This window comes from Hyla sarda, unplaced genomic scaffold, assembly GCF_029499605.1.
Source record: "Hyla sarda isolate aHylSar1 unplaced genomic scaffold, aHylSar1.hap1 scaffold_421, whole genome shotgun sequence".
Classification (NCBI taxonomy): domain Eukaryota; kingdom Metazoa; phylum Chordata; class Amphibia; order Anura; family Hylidae; genus Hyla; species Hyla sarda.
Window position 1 is genome coordinate 259,787 of NW_026610436.1, and position 8,583 is coordinate 268,369.

The window sequence follows — 8,583 nt, forward strand, 5'->3', positions numbered from 1 at the left end:
CTACACAATATAATAAAGAGATAACAATGTATAGAGAATATATACACTACACAATATAATAAAGAGAGAACAATGTATAGAGAATATATACACTACACAATATAATAAAGAGATAACAATGTATAGAGAATATATACACTACACAATATAATAAAGAGAACAATGTATAGAGAATATATACACTACACAATATAATAAAGAGATAACAATGTATAGAGAATATATACACTACACAATATAATAAAGAGATAATGTATAGAGAATATATACACTACACAATATAATAAAGAGATAACAATGTATAGAGAATATATACACTACACAATATAATAAAGAAAACAATGTATAGAGAATATATACACTACACAATATAATAAAGAGATAATGTATAGAGAATATATACACTACACAATATAATAAAGAGAGAACAATGTATAGAGAATATATACACTACACAATATAATAAAGAGATAACAATGTATAGAGAATATATACACTACACAATATAATAAAGAGAGAACAATGTATAGAGAATATATACACTACACAATATAATAAAGAGATAACAATGTATAGAGAATATATACACTACACAATATAATAAAGAGAGAACAATGTATAGAGAATATATACACTACACAATATAATAAAGAGATAACAATGTATAGAGAATATATACACTACACAATATAATAAAGAGAACAATGTATAGAGAATATATACACTACACAATATAATAAAGAGATAACAATGTATAGAGAATATATACACTACACAATATAATAAAGAGATAACAATGTATAGAGAATATATACACTACACAATATAATAAAGAGAGAACAATGTATAGAGAATATATACACTACACAATATAATAAAGAGAGAACAATGTATAGAGAATATATACACTACACAATATAATAAAGAGATAACAATGTATAGAGAATATATACACTACACAATATAATAAAGAGATAACAATGTATAGAGAATATATACACTACACAATATAATAAAGAGAACAATGTATAGAGAATATATACACTACACAATATAATAAAGAGAACAATGTATAGAGAATATATACACTACACAATATAATAAAGAGATAACAATGTATAGAGAATATATACACTACACAATATAATAAAGAGATAACAATGTATAGAGAATATATACACTACACAATATAATAAAGTAACAATGTATAGAGAATATATACACTACACAATATAATAAAGAGATAACAATGTATAGAGAAAATATACACTACACAATATAATAAAGAGATAACAATGTATAGAGAATATATACACTACACAATATAATAAAGAGAGAACAATGTATAGAGAATATATACACTACACAATATAATAAAGAGATAACAATGTATAGAGAATATATACACTACACAATATAGTAAAGAGAGAACAATGTATAGAGAATATATACACTACACAATATAATAAAGAGATAATGTATAGAGAATATATACACTACACAATATAATAAAGAGAGAACAATGTATAGAGAATATATACACTACACAATATAATAAAGAGAACAATGTATAGAGAATATATACACTACACAATATAATAAAGAGAGAACAATGTATAGAGAATATATACACTACACAATATAATAAAGAGATAACAATGTATAGAGAATATATACACTACACAATATAATAAAGAGAGAACAATGTATAGAGAATATATACACTACACAATATAATAAAGAGATAACAATGTATAGAGAATATATACACTACACAATATAATAAAGAGATAACAATGTATAGAGAATATATACACTACACAATATAATAAAGAGATAACAATGTATAGAGAATATATACACTACACAATATAATAAAGAGAGAACAATGTATAGAGAATATATACACTACACAATATAATAAAGAGATAACAATGTATAGAGAATATATACACTACACAATATAATAAAGAGATAACAATGTATAGAGAATATATACACTACACAATATAATAAAGAGATAACAATGTATAGAGAATATATACACTACACAATATAATAAAGAGAACAATGTATAGAGAATATATACACTACACAATATAATAAAGAGATAACAATGTATAGAGAATATATACACTACACAATATAATAAAGAGAGAACAATGTATAGAGAATATATACACTACACAATATAATAAAGAGAACAATGTATAGAGAATATATACACTACACAATATAATAAAGAGAGAACAATGTATAGAGAATATATACACTACACAATATAATAAAGAGAACAATGTATAGAGAAAATATACACTACACAATATAATAAAGAGATAACAATGTATAGAGAATATATACACTACACAATATAATAAAGAGATAATGTATAGAGAATATATACACTACACAATATAATAAAGAGAGAACAATGTATAGAGAATATATACACTACACAATATAATAAAGAGAACAATGTATAGAGAATATATACACTACACAATATAATAAAGAGAGAACAATGTATAGAGAATATATACACTACACAATATAATAAAGAGATAACAATGTATAGAGAATATATACACTACACAATATAATAAAGAGATAACAATGTATAGAGAATATATACACTACACAATATAATAAAGAGAGAACAATGTATAGAGAATATATACACTACACAATATAATAAAGAGATAACAATGTATAGAGAATATATACACTACACAATATAATAAAGAGAACAATGTATAGAGAATATATACACTACACAATATAATAAAGAGATAACAATGTATAGAGAATATATACACTACACAATATAATAAAGAGATACATGTATAGAGAATATATACACTACACAATATAATAAAGAGAACAATGTATAGAGAATATATACACTACACAATATAATAAAGAGAACAATGTATAGAGAATATATACACTACACAATATAATAAAGAGATAACAATGTATAGAGAATATATACACTACACAATATAATAAAGAGATAACAATGTATAGAGAATATATACACTACACAATATAATAAAGAGATAATGTATAGAGAATATATACACTACACAATATAATAAAGAGAACAATGTATAGAGAATATATACACTACACAATATAATAAAGAGAGAACAATGTATAGAGAATATATACACTACACAATATAATAAAGAGAGAACAATGTATAGAGAATATATACACTACACAATATAATAAAGAGAACAATGTATAGAGAATATATACACTACACAATATAATAAGAGATAACAATGTATAGAGAATATATACACTACACAATATAATAAAGAGAGAACAATGTATAGAGAATATATACACTACACAATATAATAAAGAGAGAACAATGTATAGAGAATATATACACTACACAATATAATAAAGAGATAACAATGTATAGAGAATATATACACTACACAATATAATAAAGAGATAACAATGTATAGAGAATATATACACTACACAATATAATAAAGAGAACAATGTATAGAGAATATATACACTACACAATATAATAAAGAGATAATGTATAGAGAATATATACACTACACAATATAATAAAGAGAACAATGTATAGAGAATATATACACTACACAATATAATAAAGAGATAACAATGTATAGAGAATATATACACTACACAATATAATAAAGAGAGAACAATGTATAGAGAATATATACACTACACAATATAATAAAGAGATAACAATGTATAGAGAATATATACACTACACAATATAATAAAGAGATAACAATGTATAGAGAATATATACACTACACAATATAATAAAGAGAACAATGTATAGAGAATATATACACTACACAATATAATAAAGAGAACAATGTATAGAGAATATATACACTACACAATATAATAAAGAGATAATGTATAGAGAATATATACACTACACAATATAATAAAGATAACAATGTATAGAGAATATATACACTACACAATATAATAAAGAGAGAACAATGTATAGAGAATATTATACACTACACAATATAATAAAGAGATAATGTATAGAGAATATATACACTACACAATATAATAAAGAGAACAATGTATAGAGAATATATACACTACACAATATAATAAAGAGATAACAATGTATAGAGAATATATACACTACACAATATAATAAAGAGAACAATGTATAGAGAATATATACACTACACAATATAATAAAGAGATAACAATGTATAGAGAATATATACACTACACAATATAATAAAGAGATAATGTATAGAGAATATATACACTACACAATATAATAAAGAGAGAACAATGTATAGAGAATATATACACTACACAATATAATAAAGAGAACAATGTATAGAGAATATATACACTACACAATATAATAAAGAGATAACAATGTATAGAGAATATATACACTACACAATATAATAAAGAGATAACAATGTATAGAGAATATATACACTACACAATATAATAAAGAGATAATATATAGAGAATATATACACTACACAATATAATAAAGAGATAACAATGTATAGAGAATATATACACTACACAATATAATAAAGAGAACAATGTATAGAGAATATATACACTACACAATATAATAAAGAGATAACAATGTATAGAGAATATATACACTACACAATATAATAAAGAGAGAACAATGTATAGAGAATATATACACTACACAATATAATAAAGAGAGAACAATGTATAGAGAATATATACACTACACAATATAATAAAGAGATAATGTATAGAGAATATATACACTACACAATATAATAAAGAGATAACAATGTATAGAGAATATATACACTACACAATATAATAAAGAGAACAATGTATAGAGAATATATACACTACACAATATAATAAAGAGAGAACAATGTATAGAGAATATATACACTACACAATATAATAAAGAGAACAATGTATAGAGAATATATACACTACACAATATAATAGAGAGAACACAATGTATAGAGAATATATACACTACACAATATAATAAAGAGATAACAATGTATAGAGAATATATACACTACACAATATAATAAAGAGATAACAATGTATAGAGAATATATACACTACACAATATAATAAAGAGATCAATGTATAGAGAATATATACACTACACAATATAATAAAGAGAACAATGTATAGAGAATATATACACTACACAATATAATAAAGAGAACAATGTATAGAGAATATATACACTACACAATATAATAAAGAGAGAACAATGTATAGAGAATATATACACTACACAATATAATAAAGAGATAACAATGTATAGAGAATATATACACTACACAATATAATAAAGAGAACAATGTATAGAGAATATATACACTACACAATATAATAAAGAGAGAACAATGTATAGAGAATATATACACTACACAATATAATAAAGAGAGAACAATGTATAGAGAATATATACACTACACAATATAATAAAGAGATAACAATGTATAGAGAATATATACACTACACAATATAATAAAGAGAGAACAATGTATAGAGAATATATACACTACACAATATAATAAAGAGATAACAATGTATAGAGAATATATACACTACACAATATAATAAAGAGAGAACAATGTATAGAGAATATATACACTACACAATATAATAAAGAGATAATGTATAGAGAATATATACACTACACAATATAATAAAGAGAGAACAATGTATAGAGAATATATACACTACACAATATAATAAAGAACAATGTATAGAGAATATATACACTACACAATATAATAAAGAGATAACAATGTATAGAGAATATATACACTACACAATATAATAAAGAGAGAACAATGTATAGAGAATATATACAGCTACACAATATAATAAAGAACAATGTATAGAGAATATATACACTACACAATATAATAAAGAGATAATGTATAGAGAATATATACACTACACAATATAATAAAGAGAGAACAATGTATAGAGAATATATACACTACACAATATAATAAAGAGATCAATGTATAGAGAATATATACACTACACAATATAATAAAGAGATAACAATGTATAGAGAATATATACACTACACAATATAATAAAGAGAACAATGTATAGAGAATATATACACTACACAATATAATAAAGAGAGAACAATGTATAGAGAATATATACACTACACAATATAATAAGAGAACAATGTATAGAGAATATATACACTACACAATATAATAAAGAGAACAATGTATAGAGAATATATACACTACACAATATAATAAAGAGATAACAATCTATAGAGAAATATATACTACTACACAATATAATAAAGAGATAACAATGTATAGAGAATATATACACTACACAATATAATAAAGAGATAACAATGTATAGAGAATATATACACTACACAATATAATAAAGAGAACAATGTATAGAGAATATATACACTACACAATATAATAAAGAGAGAACAATGTATAGAGAATATATACACTACACAATATAATAAAGAGATAACAATGTATAGAGAATATATACACTACACAATATAATAAAGAGATAACAATGTATAGAGAATATATACACTACACAATATAATAAAGAGATAACAATGTATAGAGAATATATACACTACACAATATAATAAAGAGAACAATGTATAGAGAATATATACACTACACAATATAATAAAGAGATAAATGTATAGAGAATATATACACTACACAATATAATAAAGAGATAACAATGTATAGAGAATATATACACTACACAATATAATAAAGAGATAACAATGTATAGAGAATATATACACTACACAATATAATAAAGAGATAATGTATAGAGAATATATACACTACACAATATAATAAAGAGACAATGTATAGAGAATATATACACTACACAATATAATAAAGAGAACAATGTATAGAGAATATATACACTACACAATATAATAAAGAGAACAATGTATAGAGAATATATACACTACACAATATAATAAAGAGATAACAATGTATAGAGAATATATACACTACACAATATAATAAGAGATAACAATGTATAGAGAATATATACACTACACAATATAATAAAGAGAACAATGTATAGAGAATATATACACTACACAATATAATAAAGAGATAACAATGTATAGAGAATATATACACTACACAATATAATAAAGAGAGAACAATGTATAGAGAATATATACACTACACAATATAATAAAGAGATAACAATGTATAGAGAATATATACACTACACAATATAATAAAGAGATAACAATGTATAGAGAATATATACACTACACAATATAATAAAGAGATAACAATGTATAGAGAATATATACACTACACAATATAATAAAGAGATAACAATGTATAGAGAATATATACACTACACAATATAATAAAGAGAGAACAATGTATAGAGAATATATACACTACACAATATAATAAAGAGATACAATGTATAGAGAATATATACACTACACAATATAATAAAGAGATAACAATGTATAGAGAATATATACACTACACAATATAATAAAGAGAACAATGTATAGAGAATATATACACTACACAATATAATAAAGAGAACAATGTATAGAGAATATATACACTACACAATATAATAAAGAGAACAATGTATAGAGAATATATACACTACACAATATAATAAAGAGATAACAATGTATAGAGAATATATACACTACACAATATAATAAAGAGAAACAATGTATAGAGAATATATACACTACACAATATAATAAAGAGATAACAATGTATAGAGAATATATACACTACACAATATAATAAAGAGATAACAATGTATAGAGAATATATACACTACACAATATAATAAAGAGAGAACAATGTATAGAGAATATATACACTACACAATATAATAAAGAGATAACAATGTATAGAGAATATATACACTACACAATATAATAAAGAGATAACAATGTATAGAGAATATATACACTACACAATATAATAAAGAGATAACAATGTATAGAGAATATATACACTACACAATATAATAAAGAGAGAACAATGTATAGAGAATATATACACTACACAATATAATAAAGAGATAACAATGTATAGAGAATATATACACTACACAATATAATAAAGAGAACAATGTATAGAGAATATATACACTACACAATATAATAAAGAGATAACAATGTATAGAGAATATATACACTACACAATATAATAAAGAGATACAATGTATAGAGAATATATACACTACACAATATAATAAAGAGAGAACAATGTATAGAGAATATATACACTACACAATATAATAAAGAGAGAACAATGTATAGAGAATATATACACTACACAATATAATAAAGAGAGAACAATGTATAGAGAATATATACACTACACAATATAATAAAGAGAACAATGTATAGAGAATATATACACTACACAATATAATAAAGAGATAACAATGTATAGAGAATATATACACTACACAATATAATAAAGAGATAACAATGTATAGAGAATATATACACTACACAATATAATAAAGAGAGAACAATGTATAGAGAAT